Source organism: Chanodichthys erythropterus, chromosome 20 (genome assembly GCF_024489055.1).
Source record: "Chanodichthys erythropterus isolate Z2021 chromosome 20, ASM2448905v1, whole genome shotgun sequence".
NCBI lineage: Eukaryota > Metazoa > Chordata > Actinopteri > Cypriniformes > Xenocyprididae > Chanodichthys > Chanodichthys erythropterus.
In genome coordinates this window covers 276,374-303,068 of record NC_090240.1, presented here as the reverse complement: position 1 = coordinate 303,068, position 26,695 = coordinate 276,374, and the positions used below count along the sequence as shown (strand labels likewise).

At 46.5% G+C, this 26,695-nt stretch overlaps 8 non-coding genes and 1 pseudogene across 8 annotated transcripts; all 9 read left to right on the top strand.

Moving 5' to 3' along the window:
- Nucleotides 1-5,554: 5,554 nt before the first annotated feature.
- On the top strand, nucleotides 5,555-5,735 carry LOC137010224 (U2 spliceosomal RNA; annotated as a pseudogene).
- Nucleotides 5,736-7,830: 2,095 nt separating this feature from the next.
- On the top strand, nucleotides 7,831-7,994 carry LOC137009899 (U1 spliceosomal RNA). The gene has a single exon (XR_010892987.1). It is a non-coding gene; the product is annotated as a U1 spliceosomal RNA (small nuclear RNA).
- Nucleotides 7,995-9,657: 1,663 nt separating this feature from the next.
- On the top strand, nucleotides 9,658-9,821 carry LOC137009898 (U1 spliceosomal RNA). Its single transcript, XR_010892986.1, has one exon. It is a non-coding gene; the product is annotated as a U1 spliceosomal RNA (small nuclear RNA).
- An 861-nt stretch (nucleotides 9,822-10,682) lies between these two features.
- Nucleotides 10,683-10,882, top strand: LOC137010330 (U2 spliceosomal RNA). The gene has a single exon (XR_010893351.1). It is a non-coding gene; the product is annotated as a U2 spliceosomal RNA (small nuclear RNA).
- A 4,779-nt stretch (nucleotides 10,883-15,661) lies between these two features.
- LOC137010261 (U2 spliceosomal RNA) lies at nucleotides 15,662-15,849 on the top strand. Its single transcript, XR_010893309.1, has one exon. It is a non-coding gene; the product is annotated as a U2 spliceosomal RNA (small nuclear RNA).
- Nucleotides 15,850-17,944: 2,095 nt separating this feature from the next.
- Nucleotides 17,945-18,108, top strand: LOC137009897 (U1 spliceosomal RNA). Its single transcript, XR_010892985.1, has one exon. It is a non-coding gene; the product is annotated as a U1 spliceosomal RNA (small nuclear RNA).
- Nucleotides 18,109-18,968: 860 nt separating this feature from the next.
- Nucleotides 18,969-19,168, top strand: LOC137010329 (U2 spliceosomal RNA). The gene has a single exon (XR_010893350.1). It is a non-coding gene; the product is annotated as a U2 spliceosomal RNA (small nuclear RNA).
- A 4,774-nt stretch (nucleotides 19,169-23,942) lies between these two features.
- Nucleotides 23,943-24,130, top strand: LOC137010260 (U2 spliceosomal RNA). Its single transcript, XR_010893308.1, has one exon. It is a non-coding gene; the product is annotated as a U2 spliceosomal RNA (small nuclear RNA).
- Nucleotides 24,131-26,225: 2,095 nt separating this feature from the next.
- LOC137009896 (U1 spliceosomal RNA) lies at nucleotides 26,226-26,389 on the top strand. The gene has a single exon (XR_010892984.1). It is a non-coding gene; the product is annotated as a U1 spliceosomal RNA (small nuclear RNA).
- The last annotated feature ends 306 nt before the right edge of the window (nucleotides 26,390-26,695 follow it).

Sequence of the window (26,695 nt, the reverse complement as noted above, 5' to 3'; positions counted from 1 at the left end):
CTTTTGGCTAAGATCAAGTATCTTGTCGTCAGGTTGAGCTGCGATCGCCTTTTGAGGGTTTCCTGGCTCGAGGTCTTGCTGTATCGCGAGCCCCCAACTTTCAAGAGGTATATTTGAAATTGCTGCTACTGTTTTTGCGAACAAGCTGTTTTAAGGTAAGGTTTTATTTATTTATTTATTTATTTATTTATTTGGTAATTTATTTATTGGTTTTTTGATTTGTAAAGTTTGTTTTAGGCTGTTGGTGCCTCCACCATGTCGGCTGCCCGTGCCGGCTTGCGGAGGCACCACAGCGTGCGTTTTTTATTCAGAGAAGTTGATGGAAGGCTCTTGGGGATGTCACGTCTCGACTTCTCCAGAAAGCTTCTCCAGAAGACCTTACATTTTAAACCTGAAGAACTGAATTGTATTGATGACTCTGCCCCTGAACAAAGGCTATGATGTTAGCTTTAGAGCTGTTTCCCACCTGAATGATTTTTGGCACAGATTTGAATCAGTAAAATCCCAGTTCTCCATGTTTACTGTTGAAAAGCTATCTGATAATACACTTAAAACTGTGATTGTTAGAATGTTTAATGAGACAGTGACTGGGGAGGACATTTGTGTCTGGCTGGGTAGATTTTGCACGGTTCGAGGCCAGCCAGTCAAGGTTTTAGATGAGGATGGCATCTGGACATGCTCCTGGCGAATTCCCATTAAACAATGGGAAGATGCCGGGAGCTACCAGGGCCTGAAGCATCTGCCTTCTATGATTGTGCTGGGTGAGAACAGAGGCTACATTCATTACCAGGGCATGCCCAAATTATGCAGAAAATGTGGCAAAGTTTGGGCATTTGGCTGAAGCATGCCAAGAAATTGTATGTGGGAAATGCAGAGAAATTGGTCACAATTTTGAAGAGTGTACCAATGGCAGGCGGTGCAACCTGTGTGGAGAATCAAACCATCTCTACAGAGATTGCCCAAAAAGCTTTGCCAACAAACTTAAAGGCAACAAAATGGCCGCCCCACAATCAGAGCAAACAGAAGAACAAAGGGAGGAGGAGGCGGTCCCTGAGGTTTTGGCGGGAAATTCAAATTCTCTGCCAACCTCAGGGATTGGGCAGGAAAGAGGAAGTGGGGCGGCTAAAGGGGCAGAGTCACAGATTGAAACGAAACAGGGGGAGAGGAACCACTCCCAGACAAGAGAAAGGAAATGATACAAAAGATGAAGAGGAGGAAACGGTTTCCTCCCTCAACACCGTTTCTGAGATAAGTATGCCATCAAGTGGGAGTGAAGCTGACTGTTCACTCCCAAATGCTCAAGTGCAGAAAAGGACTGCGAGATCTCCATTCTGTCACATACAGAGGAGAAAAGGCTGCGGGCGGCGCATCGGCTAGATAGTTCCGCTTCGGAAGATCTAGACCGTATGTGGCCCGCAGAGTCTCCCAATGAAGTCTCTTTCCTGCACATCAAGCTGAGAACATCGTCACCCAAAGAGCCACAAGAGGTTCTCTCTGTGGACTCTTGAGGTGGCGAGCATTTGCCCTCCTGATCCCTTTTTTTCTGGGGAAAAGGAGAGGCAAATGCCACAGTGAAATAACATGATTTTAATCCGTTTTTAATGTCTGCAGTCTGTAATTCTGTTTCCCTTTTAATCTCAAGACAAAAGATAAGTTCATATTTTTAACCATACTGCTCATTGCCCTCACTATCTCTAAAATCAAAGTCATAAGTGTGAGGTCTACTCTTACGAGCACAGAGTGTTTTATCAAGTTTAAAAAATTTTAAGTCAGATATTTATTTATTGCAAGAGTGTGCTCTGCCTTTTTTAACAAACTACAGGAGATGGCAAGAACTTTGGACCCCAGGACCCTCCATCTGGAGTGGCTCCAATTTTAACAAAAATGACGGTGTTGCCTTTTTAATTAATAATCCCAATATCTTGGTGAAGGGCAGCACTGTGGTGAGGGATGGGCGGGCAATTTTAGTTAATCTGACTTTTTTAGGTAAGGATTTTAATGTTTTAAATATGTATGGTTTTACAGGAAAAAATGAGAGATACGAGCTTTTAGAAGATTTGCAGCCCCACATGTTAGGTAGGGCTCCCCTAGTGGTAGCAGGGGATTTTAATTGTGTTTTAACAAGAAAGGATAGAAAGAGGGTAGGAGAGGATTTTAAGGTCGACAAGACATCGGTTTTATTACAAAATATAGTCAAAGATTTTAAGTTAGTCGACTGTTTTAAAACAATGCATCAGAGAGAGGAGGGCTTCACCTGGTTCAGTGGTGATGGCGCCAGAGCCTCTCGAATTGACTATATTTTTACAAGAGACTGCCCGCCAACCGATGCAACATTGACCCCCCTTTTCTTCACTGATCACATGATGCTCTCCTGCACCCTTTCACTACCCACGGGTGTGACAGTAGGGGGAGGGCTGTGGAAGCTGAACTGCTCCCTATTAGAGGATGAAGAAGTGGTTAGAGAGTATAGGGAGCAGTTCAGCCAATGGCAGACTCTCCAGGACTTTTACGACTCACGGGCACAGTGGTGGGAGATGGTGAAACAAAAGACAGGACATTTTTTTAGAAAAATAGGTAAAGAGAAAAAGAACAAAGAAAAAAGATGCATGATGGGGCTGCAAAAAAGACTGCAGAGATATTTTAACCTTTTAAATAATGGATTGGATTTTAAAGAGGAAATAAAGGAAGTAAAGAAAGAAATGTCAACCTGTTTTATCCGAAGCTCAAAGTAAGGGAGTCATTTTAAGATGCATAGAAAAAGATATAGAAGAAGGTGAAAAGTGTACACGATATTTTTTTAAAAAGACTATTTCTCGGGGAGGGTCAATAACCATTTTAAAAACTTTTGGAGGGAGGGAGGCAAAAAACATGGAGGAAATTTTAGGTGAAATAGAAACATTTTTATGAGTAATTTATATAGTCCAAAAGAAGCACACGACGGCATCTTAAAGGAAGTTTTAGATTTTTTAGATAAAAAGATAAAGAGTCCAAACGTGCTTTTAGCCCAGGATTTTACTCTTTTAGAATTAAAAGAATCCCTCAAAGGTTTTAAAAAGGGGAAGTCCCCAGGCATGGATGGACTCCCCTTTGAGTTTTATCTGACTTTCTGGGACATTTTAGCACATGACCTACTGACAGTTTTTAAAGAATTTGAGACTCTCGACAGACTTCCGGACAGCTTTAGAGTAGGGATAGTTTCATTATTATACAAAAAAGGAGACAGGACTGACTTGAAGAACTGGCGACCAATCACGCTTTTAAATTTTGACTGTAAACTTTTTAGTAAGATTTTAGCCACACGCATGTCGACTGTTCTAGAGGACGTAATCCACCTGGATCAAGCATGCGCTGTGCCCGGTAGGAAGATCACAGACAGCCTGGTGCTGATTAGAGACGCCATCTGTTACGCGAGAGACAGAAATATTCGGCTAGTAGTCCTAAATTTAGATTTTGAAAAAGCTTTTGACCGCATCTCGCACCAGTTCCTTTTTAAGGTACTGGAAAAAATGGGGTTCCCAGGGAGGTTTATAGCTTGGGTGGGACTGCTTTACAACAGCCTAGTCAGTAAATTTGCAGTTAATGGGCATCTATCCAAAGCTGTAAACATTCACAGCGGCGTCCGTCAGGGGTGTCCTTTATCTCCCCTACTGTATGTGGCCTGCATTGAGCCACTGGCACAAATCTTGAGAAGGGATAAATGGATTAAAGGACTGGACATCCCAGGGACTGGTGGACTGACAGCGACCTGTGTTTTATATATGGACGACGTAACCCTTTTAGCGACTGACCTTTTATCGGTACGAAGAGCATTGGACTTGACTGACTGGTACGGTCGGGCCTCGGGCGCCAAGCTCAATAGGAGTAAGTCCGAGGCCCAGCTCTTCGGGCCGTGGGGAAACGTGGACACAGGTGGACTGGATTTGGATTTTAAAGACAATGACCTGACAGTTTTAGGTGTAAAGTTTGACAAAGAGGGTGGAGGACGGGGGAACTGGACTGACATCTTAGGGAAAGTTAGGCAAAGACTGGGGTTTTGGGGACTAAGACAAATGACGATTGAAGGAAAGATTTTAATTTTTAAAGCAGTGATTTTACCCCTAATTTTACTTGTCTGTTCTGTTTTTAGTCCCCCAAGAAGATTCCTGGCCAACCTGGAGAGGGCGGTATTTTATTTCCTGTGGGGGTCCAAGTGGGAACGACTGAAGAGGGAGGTCGTTAAGAAAAGGCCGGAGAATGGCGGGAAAGGCCTCCCAGACCCCCACTTGTTTTTAGGAAGCCGCTTTGCCGCCCTCCATGTCCAATATGCATTGACCTCATCCAGAGAGAACAAGACAGCGGCTATGGCTCGTTTCTGGATGGGGTCTTACCTAAGAGCGTTGAGAGTTTTACCAATTGATCTTAAAAGTCCAGTGTCTTTTAATATGCCAAAAGAGTACAGTTTTATTAAGACCTTTTTAAAGAAACACTCATTGGAAAGAAAGGATGCCACCATTTTAACTAACCACAAGTCTCTAATCTCTCTTGTGCAGGATCGGGAATCGGTGAGTCCAATTCCAGGCCTCACACTAGGTGAGGCCAAAGACGTTTGGAGGAACGCAGCCCACCCAGCTCTCCAGAACAGGCCCAAAGCCTGCGCGTGGAGGCTGGCCCACGAGATCCTCCCGGCCAGGGCGGTTACGCACTCCAGAGGCATCGCCAAAAACACCACCAGCCCACCGTCCGGATGTGGTTCCCCGGAGACCGTCCATCATCTGCTCTGGGAGTGCGGCGCTGCGCGGGACCTGTGGGCCAAGACCGGCCCCCTGTTTTTCCCGTGCCTGCCAGCGGGTGGGGCCCAGGTGGATTACAAGCTCGCCATCCTAGGGGTGGGTCAGGGCTTGAAGGACTTGACACCGCACAGATTTTACCTCGCTCTGGCTCACCCTAACCGTGATCACGGATGCCTTCTGGGCAACCAGAAACCTGCGGGTGGGGAAACGCGTGACGGTGACCCTCCACGCGTGCGAGCTAGAGGATAAGATCTATGCTGCAGGGTGGGCCGCACGTCGTTATTCGGACGGGGGGCCGGGGTCGCACGAGAAGGTCCCGGCCGCCACCGACCTTGGCCGCCCGTAGATGCACCCTCACCACACCGGCTACGGGAACAGCGGGCCAGCGGGCCGGAGGAGAGGGGATTTCCGCTGGGCCCCGGAAGCGGGGAGTCTTGGGCCTGTTCTGGAGACCTGGAGTGAATGGAAATTCTTGATAAGGACTCACCCTCGATCCTGTACAACAGATGATGTTTTAGTTGAAATGGTTTATTGTGTTTTATCAAATGAAATTGGATTTTATTAGAGAAAAAAGAACGAGATGCTTGTTTTAAATTTTGTATTTTACTTTTAAGATGCCCACACATTTTAACACACACACAAAATGGACTTGAAACAAACAAGACAAAACACAATGGCTGACGTTACTTATTATTGCTTGTTTTAAAAAAAAAAAAAAAAAAAAAAAAAATGTGTGGTCGAAAATGAAAATGTGTGTGAAAAAAAATGAATGAAAATGTGACAATAAAACTTTTCAAAAAAAAAAAAAAAAAATCTGTTCTTATCAGTTTAATATCTGATACGTCCCCTATCTGGGGACTACATATTAAATGGATTTTTGGCTCATGGAGCCGGAACCGGGGCTTGCTCCGTCCACTCCACGCATCGACCTGGTATTGCAGTGTCTCCAGGAACGGTGTGCTTCCCCTTTTGGGGGACTGCAAATCGTTGTGGTTAATAGCAGAGGGAATGTCGCTGGAGCTTCACAAGGAGTCTCTATGTACCTGCGGTGGGGTGGCTGGCAGGGTGGCACCGTCTCGCACCCTTATGAAACGGTCGCCGTTGTTCCAAAGCAGCGGTTCCCAAACCAGCACTGCACGTCTTGAATGTCACTCTTGTCTGATGCGCCCGTCTGAGGTCTTGGAGTCTTTACCAACGAGCTGATGAGTTGGATCGGGTGTGTTTGATCAGGGAGACATCTAATCAAACACGCCTGACTGATGGGAACCACTGGTCTAAAGGACCGCAGCTCGTGTACAGGTGCTGGTCATATAATTAGAATGTCATCAAAAAGTTGATTTATTTCACTAATTCCTTTCAAAAAGTGAAACTTGTATATATCATATTCATTCATTACACACAGACTGAGAGGTTTCACATGTTTATTTCTTTTCATTTTGATGAGTATAGCTGACAACTATGGAAAATCCCAAAGTCACTATCTCAGAAAATTAGAATATTGTGAAAAGGTTCAATATTGAAGACACCTGGTGCCACACACTCTTATCAGCTAATTAACTCAAAACACCTGCAAAGGCCTTTAAATGGTCTCTCAGTCTAGTTCTGTAGGCTACACAGTCATGGGGAAGACTGCTGACTTGACAGTTGTCCAAAAGACGACCACTGACACCTTGCACAAGGAGGCCAAGACACAAAAGGTCATTGCAAAAGAGGCTGGCTGTTCGCAGAGCTCTGTGTCCAAGCACATTAATAGAGAGGCGAAGGGAAGGAAAAGATGTGGTAGAAAAAAAAGTGTACTAGCAATAGGGATAACCGCACCCTGGAGAGGACTGTGAAACAGAACCCATTCAAAAATGTGGGGGAGATTCACAAAGAGTGGACTGCAGCTGGAGTCAGTGCTTCAAGAACCCCTACGCACAGACGTATGCAAGACATGGTTTTCAGCTGTCTCGTTCCTTGTGTCAAGCCACTCTTGAACAACAGACAGCGTCAGAGGCGCCTCGACAAAAAGGACTGGACTGCTGCTGAGTGGTCCAAAGTTACGTTCTCTGATGAAAGTCAATTTGGCATTTCCTTTGGAAATCGGGGTCCCAGAGTCTGGAGGAAGAGAGGAGAGGCACACAATCCACGTCGCTTGAGGGCCAGCCTAAAGTTTCCACAGTCAGTGATGGTTTGGGGTGCCATGTCATCTGCTGGTGTTGGCCCACTGTGTTTTCTGAGGTCCAAGGTCAACGCAGCCGTATACCAGGAAGTTTTAGAGCACTTCATGCTTCCTGCTGCTGACCAACTTTATGGAGATGCAGATTTCATTTCCCAACAGGACTTGGCACCTGCACACAGTGCCAAAGCTACCAGTACCCGGTTTAAGGACCATGGTATCCCTGTTCTTAATTGGCCAGCAAACTCGCCTGACCTTAACCCCATAGAAAATCTACGGGGTATTGTGAAGAGGAAGATGCCATATGCCAGACCCAACAATTAAGAAGAGCTGAAGGCCACTATCAGAGCAACCTGGGCTCTCATAACACCTGAGCAGTGCCACAGACCGATCGACTCCATGCCACGCCGCATTGCTGCAGTAATTCAGGCAAAAGGAGCCCCAACTAAGTATTGAGTGCTGCACACGCTCATACTTTTCATGTTTATAGTTTTCAGTTGGCCAAGATTTCTAAAAATCCTTTCTTTGTATTGGTCTTAAGTAATATTCTAAATTTGCTGAGATACCGGATTTGGGATTTTCCTTAGTTGTCAGTTATAATCATCAAAATTAAAAGAAATAAACATTTGAAATATATCAGTCTGTGTGCAATGTACATAATATACAAGTTTGACTTTTTGAAAGGAATTAGTGAAAGAAATCAACTTTTTGATGACATTCTAATCATACGACCAGCACCTGTAGGTGCTTGGCAGTTTGCCGGCTTGAAGGCATGGTCACGGAAATCGCAGTCAAGTAATGGAAGGGACACGCCCTTCCTTTGCTTGGGGTGGGGAGGGGGTCACCGTTGATGAGGACGGCAAAGAGGGATAGGGTAGCCTCTGACTGGAGGCCTGGGGACTCATACTTACCTGGCAGGGGAGACACCATGATCAGGAAGGTGGTTCACCCAGGGCGAGGCTCGGCCATTGCACTCCGGTTGTGCTGACCCCTGCGAATTCCCCAAATGTGGGAATCTCGACTGCATAATTTATGGTAGTGGGGGACTGCGTTCGCGCTCTCCCCTGGACATACTGGTTGAAAGAAGATTAGGTGGTGCCGAGAGAACCTGTGGTTTCTAACAGTCGTAGCGTTGTCTGTGGCTCCGTGTGTGTTTGCACGCCCCTTTTATGGAATCGGGTGTTGCGTGCGCTCGCCTGGTTTCGCAAAGTTCTGAGTTTTCCTTCAGGGACGACAGGCTTTTGGGGGCACTCGACCACGGCCGTTTTCTAAATGACCCCGTGGTCGCTATTGTCACGACCGGCTCAAAGCCGTGACAAATGAAACGGAGGACATAGGCAGCTTGGTAGGTTGCAACGAAAAGAGATTTATCAGCATAAATAAGAAAATATATGAAACAAGAAATCAACAAAACCAAACACAATTTCTGTCAGACACATCAATAACCAAACATCAGACAGAACCACATTTAAATGAATAAGGAACTCAAAATAAACAAAGACCAAAATCAAAACCAAAGCACCCAGGAGCAAGCAACACACCACGCCAAACAAAGCCCAAGCTTTATAGAGGGAAGCACGGGTGTACATGGTTCACTTGATGAGTCTCCCAGCCACACCCACTGGCCGGCCGTAGCAGGAAGAACGAGGGACTCGTCACACTATCCAAATGTTAAAGTTGAGCTTCCCCCCCCCCCTCCTGATCAAGAACGACCTAGGGAGTCCAGAGAATTGTACTGCGGTGCTTTTGTGGAGGTCGATGGAAAAACCTAGGACCAGTTCGCGAAAGCAGGTTGTTTCAAATCATCTCCACTATTTAACAAACGATCTGATCGACAGCAGTGGTCCTAGAGGCAAAGTACGAAACCCACCGCGGCCCAGATGGGCGTCGCCTTTGCCGGCTCTGCCCCCACTGCTTGGCAACGGCATCGCTTCTCGGCCTTTTGGCTAAGATCAAGTGTAGTATCTTACCCAGGAGTTATGTCGGGGAACGACGAAAGAGAGTCGGCCTTGATGGTGCGGTTGAGGAATACGATTCGTGTGTTGTTGAAGAAAGATGCTGAAGAATTGGTGAAGCCTGACCTTAACCCCATAGAAAATCTACGGGGTATTGTGAAGAGGAAGATGCCATATGCCAGACCCAACAATTAAGAAGAGCTGAAGGCCACTATCAGAGCAACCTGGGCTCTCATAACACCTGAGCAGTGCCACAGACCGATCGACTCCATGCCACGCCGCATTGCTGCAGTAATTCAGGCAAAAGGAGCCCCAACTAAGTATTGAGTGCTGCACACGCTCATACTTTTCATGTTTATAGTTTTCAGTTGGCCAAGATTTCTAAAAATCCTTTCTTTGTATTGGTCTTAAGTAATATTCTAAATTTGCTGAGATACCGGATTTGGGATTTTCCTTAGTTGTCAGTTATAATCATCAAAATTAAAAGAAATAAACATTTGAAATATATCAGTCTGTGTGCAATGTACATAATATACAAGTTTGACTTTTTGAAAGGAATTAGTGAAAGAAATCAACTTTTTGATGACATTCTAATCATACGACCAGCACCTGTAGGTGCTTGGCAGTTTGCCGGCTTGAAGGCATGGTCACGGAAATCGCAGTCAAGTAATGGAAGGGACACGCCCTTCCTTTGCTTGGGATGGGGGAGGGGGTCACCGTTGATGAGGACGGCAAAGAGGGATAGGGTAGCCTCTGACTGGAGGCCTGGGGACTCATACTTACCTGGCAGGGGAGACACCATGATCAGGAAGGTGGTTCACCCAGGGCGAGGCTCGGCCATTGCACTCCGGTTGTGCTGACCCCTGCGAATTCCCCAAATGTGGGAATCTCGACTGCATAATTTATGGTAGTGGGGGACTGCGTTCGCGCTCTCCCCTGGACATACTGGTTGAAAGAAGATTAGGTGGTGCCGAGAGAACCTGTGGTTTCTAACAGTCGTAGCGTTGTCTGTGGCTCCGTGTGTGTTTGCACGCCCCTTTTATGGAATCGGGTGTTGCGTGCGCTCGCCTGGTTTCGCAAAGTTCTGAGTTTTTCTTCAGGGACGACAGGCTTTTGGGGGCACTCGACCATGGCCGTTTTCTAAATGACCCCGTGGTCGCTATTGTCACGACCGGCTCAAAGCCGTGACAAATGAAACGGAGGACATAGGCAGCTTGGTAGGTTGCAACGAAAAGAGATTTATCAGCATAAATAAGAAAATATATGAAACAAGAAATCAACAAAACCAAACACAATTTCTGTCAGACACATCAATAACCAAACATCAGACAGAACCACATTTAAATGAATAAGGAACTCAAAATAAACAAAGACCAAAATCAAAACCAAAGCACCCAGGAGCAAGCAACACACCACGCCAAACAAAGCCCAAGCTTTATAGAGGGAAGCACGGGTGTACATGGTTCACTTGATGAGTCTCCCAGCCACACCCACTGGCCGGCCGTAGCAGGAAGAACGAGGGACTCGTCACACTATCCAAATGTTAAAGTTGAGCTTTTTCCCCCCCCGCTCCTGATCAAGAACGACCTAGGGAGTCCAGAGAATTGTACTGCGGTGCTTTTGTGGAGGTCGATGGAAAAACCTAGGACCAGTTCGCGAAAGCAGGTTGTTTCAAATCATCTCCACTATTTAACAAACGATCTGATCGACAGCAGTGGTCCTAGAGGCAAAGTACGAAACCCACCGCGGCCCAGATGGGCGTCGCCTTTGCCGGCTCTGCCCCCACTGCTTGGCAACGGCATCGCTTCTCGGCCTTTTGGCTAAGATCAAGTGTAGTATCTTACCCAGGAGTTATGTCGGGGAACGACGAAAGAGAGTCGGCCTTGATGGTGCGGTTGAGGAATACGATTCGTGTGTTGTTGAAGAAAGATGCTGAAGAATTGGTGAAGCAACGTTTTGGAAGAGATTTTTTTGTTACTGAAATTCTTAGAGGACTTTTCAAGATACAGCCTGCTGAAGTTTTTTGTTTACAAGATTTTGTGTCAACTGGATTTTTGGATTTAACTTTTTGTGTTTTGAAGGACTGTGTTGGTTTTTTTGAAGCCTGGAAGAAAAAGGAAGGTCATAAATTGCTGGAGGGCCTGCAGCTTCAGCCTGTGTTTGTTCAGGATTTTATCCCACTTACTATTCATATATACAACCCTTTTGTATATATTTGGATGGCGATGTCCTGGCATTTATTGCAAGATATTGTGATGTTGTAAGAGGAGGAGAGCGCTTGAGAGATCGATATGGAATATGGAATGGGAAGAGGAGGTACATGGTGAAGTTGAGACTTGACTCCTCTTCACCTGGCACTGTGCTGCACCCTCCAGGCAGCTTTTCTATTGGACCGAACAGAGGTTTCCTGCACTATCCCGGACAGCCCGTGTATTGTCGAAGATGTGGAGGGCAGGGTCATGTGAAAGTGGAGTGCAAGGGAGAGAGATGTAGATTCTGTGGGAAGACGGATCATGTGGCGGCGGAATGTACTGCTCCCAAGCATTGCAGTCTGTGTGGAAGTAAAGAACATTTGTATCGGGGTTGTCCAGCCAGAAAGAAGAGCTACGCTAGTTTATTTAAGGAGGGGGAAGATCTGCAAGCAGATTTGGAATCTCTCATGTGTGAGGCATCCAACTCTTCAATCAACCAGACAGAGCTTACAGCTGCAACAGAGGGTGCTAATAAAGACCAGGGGGCTGAGGAAAGTGCTGTGCATCACCAGGACAAAGGACCAGCAGTTGCAGAGGTCAACCAGCCACGTCCTCCGGGGGCAGCTCAAGAGAGGGAGCAGTCACAGGGTATTGGACAGACCTGGTCAGACATCGATATTGCAGAGGTGTTTTCCGGGGCTGCAATTGTGTCTAGTAACAACACCATTCAAGATACTCCACAAGCTGAAGACCCAGCCAGGTTTACATGGTCGCAACTGGATGCTTTAGACATTATAACTTCTGAGCAAAGTGGAGGCGGAGACAGCGAGATGGAGATATCAGGGGGAAGAGGACGTCGGCGAGCGGTGGAAGAAGATGGCGGAGGAGAGGACGAGAGGGACCGAAAATGCAGCAAGATTGAGACAGTAAAGACTTTTGTTTCTTTGGAGGACTTGGTATCTTTACATGACTCAGGGAAGGGAGCGGGAGCGGTTAAAGCTTTTAAAGAAGTAGTATATGAGGGGGGGGGATGGGGGGAGGGGGGGATGGAGTGGGGAGAGTGTGGGGAGAGTACTGAAGATGATTCTCAGGGGTGGACGGAGGTAGTAGCTAGAAGGGTGAAGGGATGTACCACAGGGGGTGGGAAGGGAGGTTTTGGAGGGGATAAGGGATAAGGACTGTTTTTCTTTAGTGTTTGCCTAAAATGGGGGGGCTGAGGGTGGCCACTCTAAATGTAAGAGGATTGAAAATGGCAAAACGAAGGATAGCTTTTTTTGAGTCCTTGAGTTCTGTTAATTTTGACATTATGTTTTTACAGGAATGTCATTTAGAGAACAGCAGAGATGAGCTTCTTTTTGCAAAGGACTGGGGAAAAGGTCCATCTATGTGGGGGGCAGGGAATGTGATGGCAGATGGGGTGGGAATACTTTTTAACTCTCAGGAATTTGTCATTGAAGAGAATTTAATGGTAGTTCCGGGGAGGGTGTTGTATGCTGATGTAAGATGGAGGGGTGTTAGCATCAGACTGATTAATGTATATGCGCCTAGTAAGAGGGAGGAGAGAGGGGGTTTCTTTAATTTATTAAAACCTTTGTTTTATACAAATCGGAAGGTGGTTTTGGGAGGGGATTTTAATGTTTCTTTAGATAGGGAGCCAAAGGGTGATTTGGCTTTCCTCCTTAAGAGTTTTTCTCTTTATGACTCCTTTAAAGTGGTGGGAAGGGCTTTGGAGGGCTTTACTTGGAGAAATAGTAGAGGGGAAAAATCTCGTTTGGATTATGTGTTTGTGTCAGCAGGAGTTAAGGTTGATGATTTCTTCTTCTTGCCGGTTTGGTTGTCTGATCATTGTATGATAGGAGTCGAGATGGAGGTTGGGGGTATTCAGAGGGGGAGAGGATCTTGGAGGTTGAACAGATCTTTCCTTCAGGATAAGTTTTTTGTTCAAGTGTTTAAGCACCTATACAGGGCCTGGCAGAATTTGAAGTGTCTGTTTGAAACGCAGGCTCAGTGGTGGGAGGGAGTAAAAGAGAGAATAGCTAACTTCTGTAGATGGTGGGGGGAGGCTAAGGCAGTAAAAAGACGAGGGCTCATTAGTGTTTGGATTAGGGAGATGCAGTCCTTATGGGCTCAGGAGGGCAGAGAGGCAGCTGAGGAGTGGGGCAGATTCTATGCTATCCAAGAGAGGGTTAAAGGTTTTTATATGAAGGAAGCAGAGAAATTTATGTTAGAAATGGGTGCAAGGAGACGGTTTTTAGAGGAGGGTCCATCAAAATATTTTTTTGCCTCTGTGAGGAGACAGCAGCAGAGGAAATGCATAGAAGGGTTAAAGACAGAGAAGGGTAATGTTACATCTACAGCTGAAATGTTGAAGACGGTGGCAGTTTTTTATAAACAGCTTTTTAGCCCCCGAGGTTTGGTAGACTCTCAGGCGAGGGTGTTCTTGACAAGTTTAGAGAGTGTCTTGGAGGGTGATGATGCTGCCGCATTAGAAGGGGAGGTGTCTTTGCAGGAGGCAGAAGAGGCAATGGCATCACTTAGGAAAGGGACAGCTCCTGGCTGTGATGGGTTGCCAGTTGAGATATACTGCTCCTTTTGGCAACTTATTGGACAGGACCTGGTTGAGGTGTATAATGAGAGCCTGATGACTGGGTCACTCACAGCTTCTATGAGGACAGGGCATGTCTCCCTTTTGTATAAGAAGGGAGATAAGACAGATTTGGCAAACTGGAGGCCCATCACTCTCCTTACTACTGACTATAAAATCCTTGCGAAGGTCATAGCTATACGAATGAGGTCTGTGGTGGGGAAGGTGGTGCACCCAGACCAGACTTGTGGGGTACCAGGCCGCTCTGGCAGCCTAAATTTGACTTTGATCAGAGATGCTATTGGGTGGGCTGAGCAACGGCAGCTTTCTCTAGCAATTTTGAGCCTCGACCAGGAGAAAGCTTTTGATCGAGTTAGTCTCTCCTTTTTGTTTGCAGTTCTTGAGAGGGTAGGTTTTGGGGCAAGTATCAGGGCGTGGGTTCGTTTATTGTATAAGGGGGCGGTAAGTAAGTTTAAAGTTAATGGTTTCCTGACAGAGTCAGTTGAGCAGCTGGGAGGAGTAAGACAGGGATGTCCTCTCTCCCCTCTTCTTTATATTTTGTTCATTGAACCTTTAGCTTCCCGTTTAAGGGCATGTCAGGCCTTTACTGGCCTGCACATGCCGGGGGCTGGAGGTCTGCAAGCAAAGGTGTCGCTGTATGCAGATGACATGACACTGTTTTTGACATCAAGGCAGGATTTTTAGAAACAAGCAAGATTTTGGGAGATTTTGGGAGGGTTACAGGGGCGAAAGTGAACATGTCAAAGTCAGCCGTCATGTATGTAGGTCGATGGGCTAGGCGGGAGACAGCCATTGAGGGATATAGCTTATGTGAAGATGGTCTGAAGGTTTTGGGAGTGCGTTTCTTCAGGCAGAACAGCGCTAAGGAGAACTGGAGGGTTTTGATTGGGAAAGTGCGCTCCAAAATTGGCCTTTGGAACACTAGAGAGCTTTCTTTAACTAGCCGAACATTAGTGATAAAAGCAGACTTGTTGCCTACAGTCAATTATTTGGCATATGTGTTCCCTCTTCCCTATAATTGTGGCAGAGAGTTGGAAGGTCTTGTGTTCTCCTTTCTGTGGAAGGGAAGGTGCGAGCTGGTATCCAGGGCTCAGGTGAGCCAAGAAATTAAGAAGGGTGGGAGGGAGGTGCCTTTTTTTACCTTGTGGGTAGCATCTATTTTTTCATCCTTTGTGGCACGTTTAATCCTACAGGCAACAAACCACAAAGCTTATTTTTTTGCAAGGTTCTGGGCAGCCTTTCCACTAAGATCTTTGATTGCATGGGATAAGTTGGTTCCGTGGGCTTTTGACAGGCCGGAAGAATATCAGTGGTTTGCCAAATTTATACGTCAACATCCTTGGTGTCTGGAACAGGGAACAGTGATAAATCATAGGGAACTGTACAAGGGTTTAAGGGAGAGGGGGCAGGGAAGGGGGGACTAGAGAGATTTCTTCCCATCACTGTGAATTGGGCAATGCTACAGCCAGCATATGTGGATGGAGCTTGCAGAGACCTTCATTGGTTGGGGGCCCTGGGGCGTTTGCCTGTAAGGGAGAGGCAGTATCGTCATGGGCAAGGGAAGTCACCTTTCTGCCCAATTGGTTGTGGGAGGGAGGAAACAATAGAACATGTATTTTGGACATGCCCAGTTTCATCTGCCTTCTGGACTTTGCTGTATCAGTGGTGGAAGGGGTGGAAAGGTCCTCCTCTGACCCGGAACCTGGTAATTTATGGGGAGGGTCTGGGGGGACAGAAGTTTGAATTGAGGAAGGTGGTGTGGATAATTATATCAGAAGGCAAAAGGGTTTTGTGGAATCACAGAACTTCGATGTTAAGGTCCAAACGAACAGGATGGGGTCCTAAATCAATTTTTTATTGTGTTTTGGCTAGAGTGCAGGGCGCAGTGCAAAATGATAATATTGAGGGGGAAATTAAAAAATGTTTGAAGGGAAAAAGGGATTAAATGGGACCTAAAGTGAGTTATAAAAAGTATGTGTTGATGAACTGTCTGAGTTTGTGTATGTAAAAGATGGAATCTGTTCTTATCAGTTTAATATCTGATACGTCCCCTATCTGGGGACTACATATTAAATGGATTTTTGGCTCATGGAGCCGGAACCGGGGCTTGCTCCGTCCACTCCACGCATCGACCTGGTATTGCAGTGTCTCCAGGAACGGTGTGCTTCCCCTTTTGGGGGACTGCAAATCGTTGTGGTTAATAGCAGAGGGAATGTCGCTGGAGCTTCACAAGGAGTCTCTATGTACCTGCGGTGGGGTGGCTGGCAGGGTGGCACCGTCTCGCACCCTTATGAAACGGTCGCCGTTGTTCCAAAGCAGCGGTTCCCAAACCAGCACTGCACGTCTTGAATGTCACTCTTGTCTGATGCGCCCGTCTGAGGTCTTGGAGTCTTTACCAACGAGCTGATGAGTTGGATCGGGTGTGTTTGATCAGGGAGACATCTAATCAAACACGCCTGACTGATGGGAACCACTGGTCTAAAGGACCGCAGCTCGTGTACAGGTGCTGGTCATATAATTAGAATGTCATCAAAAAGTTGATTTATTTCACTAATTCCTTTCAAAAAGTGAAACTTGTATATATCATATTCATTCATTACACACAGACTGAGAGGTTTCACATGTTTATTTCTTTTCATTTTGATGAGTATAGCTGACAACTATGGAAAATCCCAAAGTCACTATCTCAGAAAATTAGAATATTGTGAAAAGGTTCAATATTGAAGACACCTGGTGCCACACACTCTTATCAGCTAATTAACTCAAAACACCTGCAAAGGCCTTTAAATGGTCTCTCAGTCTAGTTCTGTAGGCTACACAGTCATGGGGAAGACTGCTGACTTGACAGTTGTCCAAAAGACGACCACTGACACCTTGCACAAGGAGGCCAAGACACAAAAGGTCATTGCAAAAGAGGCTGGCTGTTCGCAGAGCTCTGTGTCCAAGCACATTAATAGAGAGGCGAAGGGAAGGAAAAGATGTGGTAGAAAAAAAGTGTACTAGCAATAGGGATAACCGCACCCTGGAGAGGACTGTGAAACAGAACCCATTCAAAAATGTGGGGGAGATTCACAAAGAGTGGACTGCAGCTGGAGTCAGTGCTTCAAGAACCCCTACGCACAGACGTATGCAAGACATGGTTTTCAGCTGTCTCGTTCCTTGTGTCAAGCCACTCTTGAACAACAGACAGCGTCAGAGGCGCCTCGACAAAAAGGACTGGACTGCTGCTGAGTGGTCCAAAGTTACGTTCTCTGATGAAAGTCAATTTGGCATTTCCTTTGGAAATCGGGGTCCCAGAGTCTGGAGGAAGAGAGGAGAGGCACACAATCCACGTCGCTTGAGGGCCAGCCTAAAGTTTCCACAGTCAGTGATGGTTTGGGGTGCCATGTCATCTGCTGGTGTTGGCCCACTGTGTTTTCTGAGGTCCAAGGTCAACGCAGCCGTATACCAGGAAGTTTTAGAGCACTTCATGCTTCCTGCTGCTGACCAACTTTATGGAGATGCAGATTTCATTTCCCAACAGGACTTGGCACCTGCACACAGTGCCAAAGCTACCAGTACCCGGTTTAAGGACCATGGTATCCCTGTTCTTAATTGGCCAGCAAACTCGCCTGACCTTAACCCCATAGAAAATCTACGGGGTATTGTGAAGAGGAAGATGCCATATGCCAGACCCAACAATTAAGAAGAGCTGAAGGCCACTATCAGAGCAACCTGGGCTCTCATAACACCTGAGCAGTGCCACAGACCGATCGACTCCATGCCACGCCGCATTGCTGCAGTAATTCAGGCAAAAGGAGCCCCAACTAAGTATTGAGTGCTGCACACGCTCATACTTTTCATGTTTATAGTTTTCAGTTGGCCAAGATTTCTAAAAATCCTTTCTTTGTATTGGTCTTAAGTAATATTCTAAATTTGCTGAGATACCGGATTTGGGATTTTCCTTAGTTGTCAGTTATAATCATCAAAATTAAAAGAAATAAACATTTGAAATATATCAGTCTGTGTGCAATGTACATAATATACAAGTTTGACTTTTTGAAAGGAATTAGTGAAAGAAATCAACTTTTTGATGACATTCTAATCATACGACCAGCACCTGTAGGTGCTTGGCAGTTTGCCGGCTTGAAGGCATGGTCACGGAAATCGCAGTCAAGTAATGGAAGGGACACGCCCTTCCTTTGCTTGGGATGGGGGAGGGGGTCACCGTTGATGAGGACGGCAAAGAGGGATAGGGTAGCCTCTGACTGGAGGCCTGGGGACTCATACTTACCTGGCAGGGGAGACACCATGATCAGGAAGGTGGTTCACCCAGGGCGAGGCTCGGCCATTGCACTCCGGTTGTGCTGACCCCTGCGAATTCCCCAAATGTGGGAATCTCGACTGCATAATTTATGGTAGTGGGGGACTGCGTTCGCGCTCTCCCCTGGACATACTGGTTGAAAGAAGATTAGGTGGTGCCGAGAGAACCTGTGGTTTCTAACAGTCGTAGCGTTGTCTGTGGCTCCGTGTGTGTTTGCACGCCCCTTTTATGGAATCGGGTGTTGCGTGCGCTCGCCTGGTTTCGCAAAGTTCTGAGTTTTTCTTCAGGGACGACAGGCTTTTGGGGGCACTCGACCATGGCCGTTTTCTAAATGACCCCGTGGTCGCTATTGTCACGACCGGCTCAAAGCCGTGACAAATGAAACGGAGGACATAGGCAGCTTGGTAGGTTGCAACGAAAAGAGATTTATCAGCATAAATAAGAAAATATATGAAACAAGAAATCAACAAAACCAAACACAATTTCTGTCAGACACATCAATAACCAAACATCAGACAGAACCACATTTAAATGAATAAGGAACTCAAAATAAACAAAGACCAAAATCAAAACCAAAGCACCCAGGAGCAAGCAACACACCACGCCAAACAAAGCCCAAGCTTTATAGAGGGAAGCACGGGTGTACATGGTTCACTTGATGAGTCTCCCAGCCACACCCACTGGCCGGCCGTAGCAGGAAGAACGAGGGACTCGTCACACTATCCAAATGTTAAAGTTGAGCTTTTTCCCCCCCCCTCCTGATCAAGAACGACCTAGGGAGTCCAGAGAATTGTACTGCGGTGCTTTTGTGGAGGTCGATGGAAAAACCTAGGACCAGTTCGCGAAAGCAGGTTGTTTCAAATCATCTCCACTATTTAACAAACGATCTGATCGACAGCAGTGGTCCTAGAGGCAAAGTACGAAACCCACCGCGGCCCAGATGGGCGTCGCCTTTGCCGGCTCTGCCCCCACTGCTTGGCAACGGCATCGCTTCTCGGCCTTTTGGCTAAGATCAAGTGTAGTATCTTACCCAGGAGTTATGTCGGGGAACGACGAAAGAGAGTCGGCCTTGATGGTGCGGTTGAGGAATACGATTCGTGTGTTGTTGAAGAAAGATGCTGAAGAATTGGTGAAGCAACGTTTTGGAAGAGATTTTTTTGTTACTGAAATTCTTAGAGGACTTTTCAAGATACAGCCTGCTGAAGTTTTTTGTTTACAAGATTTTGTGTCAACTGGATTTTTGGATTTAACTTTTTGTGTTTTGAAGGACTGTGTTGGTTTTTTTGAAGCCTGGAAGAAAAAGGAAGGTCATAAATTGCTGGAGGGCCTGCAGCTTCAGCCTGTGTTTGTTCAGGATTTTATCCCACTTACTATTCATATATACAACCCTTTTGTATATATTTGGATGGCGATGTCCTGGCATTTATTGCAAGATATTGTGATGTTGTAAGAGGAGGAGAGCGCTTGAGAGATCGATATGGAATATGGAATGGGAAGAGGAGGTACATGGTGAAGTTGAGACTTGACTCCTCTTCACCTGGCACTGTGCTGCACCCTCCAGGCAGCTTTTCTATTGGACCGAACAGAGGTTTCCTGCACTATCCCGGACAGCCCGTGTATTGTCGAAGATGTGGAGGGCAGGGTCATGTGAAAGTGGAGTGCAAGGGAGAGAGATGTAGATTCTGTGGGAAGACGGATCATGTGGCGGCGGAATGTACTGCTCCCAAGCATTGCAGTCTGTGTGGAAGTAAAGAACATTTGTATCGGGGTTGTCCAGCCAGAAAGAAGAGCTACGCTAGTTTATTTAAGGAGGGGGAAGATCTGCAAGCAGATTTGGAATCTCTCATGTGTGAGGCATCCAACTCTTCAATCAACCAGACAGAGCTTACAGCTGCAACAGAGGGTGCTAATAAAGACCAGGGGGCTGAGGAAAGTGCTGTGCATCACCAGGACAAAGGACCAGCAGTTGCAGAGGTCAACCAGCCACGTCCTCCGGGGGCAGCTCAAGAGAGGGAGCAGTCACAGGGTATTGGACAGACCTGGTCAGACATCGATATTGCAGAGGTGTTTTCCGGGGCTGCAATTGTGTCTAGTAACAACACCATTCAAGATACTCCACAAGCTGAAGACCCAGCCAGGTTTACATGGTCGCAACTGGATGCTTTAGACATTATAACTTCTGAGCAAAGTGGAGGCGGAGACAGCGAGATGGAGATATCAGGGGGAAGAGGACGTCGGCGAGCGGTGGAAGAAGATGGCGGAGGAGAGGACGAGAGGGACCGAAAATGCAGCAAGATTGAGACAGTAAAGACTTTTGTTTCTTTGGAGGACTTGGTATCTTTACATGACTCGGGGAAGGGAGCGGGAGCGGTTAAAGCTTTTAAAGAAGTAGTATATGAGGGGGGGATGGGGGGAGGGGGGATGGAGTGGGGAGAGTGTGGGGAGAGTACTGAAGATGATTCTCAGGGGTGGACGGAGGTAGTAGCTAGAAGGGTGAAGGGATGTACCACAGGGGGTGGGAAGGGAGGTTTTGGAGGGGATAAGGGATAAGGACTGTTTTTCTTTAGTGTTTGCCTAAAATGGGGGGCTGAGGGTGGCCACTCTAAATGTAAGAGGATTGAAAATGGCAAAACGAAGGATAGCTTTTTTGAGTCCTTGAGTTCTGTTAATTTTGACATTATGTTTTTACAGGAATGTCATTTAGAGAACAGCAGAGATGAGCTTCTTTTTGCAAAGGACTGGGGAAAAGGTCCATCTATGTGGGGGGCAGGGAATGTGATGGCAGATGGGGTGGGAATACTTTTTAACTCTCAGGAATTTGTCATTGAAGAGAATTTAATGGTAGTTCCGGGGAGGGTGTTGTATGCTGATGTAAGATGGAGGGGTGTTAGCATCAGACTGATTAATGTATATGCGCCTAGTAAGAGGGAGGAGAGAGGGGGTTTCTTTAATTTATTAAAACCTTTGTTTTATACAAATCGGAAGGTGGTTTTGGGAGGGGATTTTAATGTTTCTTTAGATAGGGAGCCAAAGGGTGATTTGGCTTTCCTCCTTAAGAGTTTTTCTCTTTATGACTCCTTTAAAGTGGTGGGAAGGGCTTTGGAGGGCTTTACTTGGAGAAATAGTAGAGGGGAAAAATCTCGTTTGGATTATGTGTTTGTGTCAGCAGGAGTTAAGGTTGATGATTTCTTCTTCTTGCCGGTTTGGTTGTCTGATCATTGTATGATAGGAGTCGAGATGGAGGTTGGGGGTATTCAGAGGGGGAGAGGATCTTGGAGGTTGAACAGATCTTTCCTTCAGGATAAGTTTTTTGTTCAAGTGTTTAAGCACCTATACAGGGCCTGGCAGAATTTGAAGTGTCTGTTTGAAACGCAGGCTCAGTGGTGGGAGGGAGTAAAAGAGAGAATAGCTAACTTCTGTAGATGGTGGGGGAGGCTAAGGCAGTAAAAAGACGAGGGCTCATTAGTGTTTGGATTAGGGAGATGCAGTCCTTATGGGCTCAGGAGGGCAGAGAGGCAGCTGAGGAGTGGGGCAGATTCTATGCTATCCAAGAGAGGGTTAAAGGTTTTTATATGAAGGAAGCAGAGAAATTTATGTTAGAAATGGGTGCAAGGAGACGGTTTTTAGAGGAGGGTCCATCAAAATATTTTTTTGCCTCTGTGAGGAGACAGCAGCAGAGGAAATGCATAGAAGGGTTAAAGACAGAGAAGGGTAATGTTACATCTACAGCTGAAATGTTGAAGACGGTGGCAGTTTTTTATAAACAGCTTTTTAGCCCCCGAGGTTTGGTAGACTCTCAGGCGAGGGTGTTCTTGACAAGTTTAGAGAGTGTCTTGGAGGGTGATGATGCTGCCGCATTAGAAGGGGAGGTGTCTTTGCAGGAGGCAGAAGAGGCAATGGCATCACTTAGGAAAGGGACAGCTCCTGGCTGTGATGGGTTGCCAGTTGAGATATACTGCTCCTTTTGGCAACTTATTGGACAGGACCTGGTTGAGGTGTATAATGAGAGCCTGATGACTGGGTCACTCACAGCTTCTATGAGGACAGGGCATGTCTCCCTTTTGTATAAGAAGGGAGATAAGACAGATTTGGCAAACTGGAGGCCCATCACTCTCCTTACTACTGACTATAAAATCCTTGCGAAGGTCATAGCTATACGAATGAGGTCTGTGGTGGGGAAGGTGGTGCACCCAGACCAGACTTGTGGGGTACCAGGCCGCTCTGGCAGCCTAAATTTGACTTTGATCAGAGATGCTATTGGGTGGGCTGAGCAACGGCAGCTTTCTCTAGCAATTTTGAGCCTCGACCAGGAGAAAGCTTTTGATCGAGTTAGTCTCTCCTTTTTGTTTGCAGTTCTTGAGAGGGTAGGTTTTGGGGCAAGTATCAGGGCGTGGGTTCGTTTATTGTATAAGGGGGCGGTAAGTAAGTTTAAAGTTAATGGTTTCCTGACAGAGTCAGTTGAGCAGCTGGGAGGAGTAAGACAGGGATGTCCTCTCTCCCCTCTTCTTTATATTTTGTTCATTGAACCTTTAGCTTCCCGTTTAAGGGCATGTCAGGCCTTTACTGGCCTGCACATGCCGGGGGCTGGAGGTCTGCAAGCAAAGGTGTCGCTGTATGCAGATGACATGACACTGTTTTTGACATCAAGGCAGGATTTTTTAGAAACAAGCAAGATTTTGGGAGATTTTGGGAGGGTTACAGGGGCGAAAGTGAACATGTCAAAGTCAGCCGTCATGTATGTAGGTCGATGGGCTAGGCGGGAGACAGCCATTGAGGGATATAGCTTATGTGAAGATGGTCTGAAGGTTTTGGGAGTGCGTTTCTTCAGGCAGAACAGCGCTAAGGAGAACTGGAGGGTTTTGATTGGGAAAGTGCGCTCCAAAATTGGCCTTTGGAACACTAGAGAGCTTTCTTTAACTAGCCGAACATTAGTGATAAAAGCAGACTTGTTGCCTACAGTCAATTATTTGGCATATGTGTTCCCTCTTCCCTATAATTGTGGCAGAGAGTTGGAAGGTCTTGTGTTCTCCTTTCTGTGGAAGGGAAGGTGCGAGCTGGTATCCAGGGCTCAGGTGAGCCAAGAAATTAAGAAGGGTGGGAGGGAGGTGCCTTTTTTTACCTTGTGGGTAGCATCTATTTTTTCATCCTTTGTGGCACGTTTAATCCTACAGGCAACAAACCACAAAGCTTATTTTTTTGCAAGGTTCTGGGCAGCCTTTCCACTAAGATCTTTGATTGCATGGGATAAGTTGGTTCCGTGGGCTTTTGACAGGCCGGAAGAATATCAGTGGTTTGCCAAATTTATACGTCAACATCCTTGGTGTCTGGAACAGGGAACAGTGATAAATCATAGGGAACTGTACAAGGGTTTAAGGGAGAGGGGGCAGGGAAGGGGGGACTAGAGAGATTTCTTCCCATCACTGTGAATTGGGCAATGCTACAGCCAGCATATGTGGATGGAGCTTGCAGAGACCTTCATTGGTTGGGGGCCCTGGGGCGTTTGCCTGTAAGGGAGAGGCAGTATCGTCATGGGCAAGGGAAGTCACCTTTCTGCCCAATTGGTTGTGGGAGGGAGGAAACAATAGAACATGTATTTTGGACATGCCCAGTTTCATCTGCCTTCTGGACTTTGCTGTATCAGTGGTGGAAGGGGTGGAAAGGTCCTCCTCTGACCCGGAACCTGGTAATTTATGGGGAGGGTCTGGGGGGACAGAAGTTTGAATTGAGGAAGGTGGTGTGGATAATTATATCAGAAGGCAAAAGGGTTTTGTGGAATCACAGAACTTCGATGTTAAGGTCCAAACGAACAGGATGGGGTCCTAAATCAATTTTTTATTGTGTTTTGGCTAGAGTGCAGGGCGCAGTGCAAAATGATAATATTGAGGGGGAAATTAAAAAATGTTTGAAGGGAAAAAGGGATTAAATGGGACCTAAAGTGAGTTATAAAAAGTATGTGTTGATGAACTGTCTGAGTTTGTGTATGTAAAAGATGGAATCTGTTCTTATCAGTTTAATATCTGATACGTCCCCTATCTGGGGACTACATATTAAATGGATTTTTGGCTCATGGAGCCGGAACCGGGGCTTGCTCCGTCCACTCCACGCATCGACCTGGTATTGCAGTGTCTCCAGGAACGGTGTGCTTCCCCTTTTGGGGGACTGCAAATCGTTGTGGTTAATAGCAGAGGGAATGTCGCTGGAGCTTCACAAGGAGTCTCTATGTACCTGCGGTGGGGTGGCTGGCAGGGTGGCACCGTCTCGCACCCTTATGAAACGGTCGCCGTTGTTCCAAAGCAGCGGTTCCCAAACCAGCACTGCACGTCTTGAATGTCACTCTTGTCTGATGCGCCCGTCTGAGGTCTTGGAGTCTTTACCAACGAGCTGATGAGTTGGATCGGGTGTGTTTGATCAGGGAGACATCTAATCAAACACGCCTGACTGATGGGAACCACTGGTCTAAAGGACCGCAGCTCGTGTACAGGTGCTGGTCATATAATTAGAATGTCATCAAAAAGTTGATTTATTTCACTAATTCCTTTCAAAAAGTGAAACTTGTATATATCATATTCATTCATTACACACAGACTGAGAGGTTTCACATGTTTATTTCTTTTCATTTTGATGAGTATAGCTGACAACTATGGAAAATCCCAAAGTCACTATCTCAGAAAATTAGAATATTGTGAAAAGGTTCAATATTGAAGACACCTGGTGCCACACACTCTTATCAGCTAATTAACTCAAAACACCTGCAAAGGCCTTTAAATGGTCTCTCAGTCTAGTTCTGTAGGCTACACAGTCATGGGGAAGACTGCTGACTTGACAGTTGTCCAAAAGACGACCACTGACACCTTGCACAAGGAGGCCAAGACACAAAAGGTCATTGCAAAAGAGGCTGGCTGTTCGCAGAGCTCTGTGTCCAAGCACATTAATAGAGAGGCGAAGGGAAGGAAAAGATGTGGTAGAAAAAAAGTGTACTAGCAATAGGGATAACCGCACCCTGGAGAGGACTGTGAAACAGAACCCATTCAAAAATGTGGGGGAGATTCACAAAGAGTGGACTGCAGCTGGAGTCAGTGCTTCAAGAACCCCTACGCACAGACGTATGCAAGACATGGTTTTCAGCTGTCTCGTTCCTTGTGTCAAGCCACTCTTGAACAACAGACAGCGTCAGAGGCGCCTCGACAAAAAGGACTGGACTGCTGCTGAGTGGTCCAAAGTTACGTTCTCTGATGAAAGTCAATTTGGCATTTCCTTTGGAAATCGGGGTCCCAGAGTCTGGAGGAAGAGAGGAGAGGCACACAATCCACGTCGCTTGAGGGCCAGCCTAAAGTTTCCACAGTCAGTGATGGTTTGGGGTGCCATGTCATCTGCTGGTGTTGGCCCACTGTGTTTTCTGAGGTCCAAGGTCAACGCAGCCGTATACCAGGAAGTTTTAGAGCACTTCATGCTTCCTGCTGCTGACCAACTTTATGGAGATGCAGATTTCATTTCCCAACAGGACTTGGCACCTGCACACAGTGCCAAAGCTACCAGTACCCGGTTTAAGGACCATGGTATCCCTGTTCTTAATTGGCCAGCAAACTCGCCTGACCTTAACCCCATAGAAAATCTACGGGGTATTGTGAAGAGGAAGATGCCATATGCCAGACCCAACAATTAAGAAGAGCTGAAGGCCACTATCAGAGCAACCTGGGCTCTCATAACACCTGAGCAGTGCCACAGACCGATCGACTCCATGCCACGCCGCATTGCTGCAGTAATTCAGGCAAAAGGAGCCCCAACTAAGTATTGAGTGCTGCACACGCTCATACTTTTCATGTTTATAGTTTTCAGTTGGCCAAGATTTCTAAAAATCCTTTCTTTGTATTGGTCTTAAGTAATATTCTAAATTTGCTGAGATACCGGATTTGGGATTTTCCTTAGTTGTCAGTTATAATCATCAAAATTAAAAGAAATAAACATTTGAAATATATCAGTCTGTGTGCAATGTACATAATATACAAGTTTGACTTTTTGAAAGGAATTAGTGAAAGAAATCAACTTTTTGATGACATTCTAATCATACGACCAGCACCTGTAGGTGCTTGGCAGTTTGCCGGCTTGAAGGCATGGTCACGGAAATCGCAGTCAAGTAATGGAAGGGACACGCCCTTCCTTTGCTTGGGGTGGGGGAGGGGGTCACCGTTGATGAGGACGGCAAAGAGGGATAGGGTAGCCTCTGACTGGAGGCCTGGGGACTCATACTTACCTGGCAGGGGAGACACCATGATCAGGAAGGTGGTTCACCCAGGGCGAGGCTCGGCCATTGCACTCCGGTTGTGCTGACCCCTGCGAATTCCCCAAATGTGGGAATCTCGACTGCATAATTTATGGTAGTGGGGGACTGCGTTCGCGCTCTCCCCTGGACATACTGGTTGAAAGAAGATTAGGTGGTGCCGAGAGAACCTGTGGTTTCTAACAGTCGTAGCGTTGTCTGTGGCTCCGTGTGTGTTTGCACGCCCCTTTTATGGAATCGGGTGTTGCGTGCGCTCGCCTGGTTTCGCAAAGTTCTGAGTTTTCCTTCAGGGACGACAGGCTTTTGGGGGCACTCGACCACGGCCGTTTTCTAAATGACCCCGTGGTCGCTATTGTCACGACCGGCTCAAAGCCGTGACAAATGAAACGGAGGACATAGGCAGCTTGGTAGGTTGCAACGAAAAGAGATTTATCA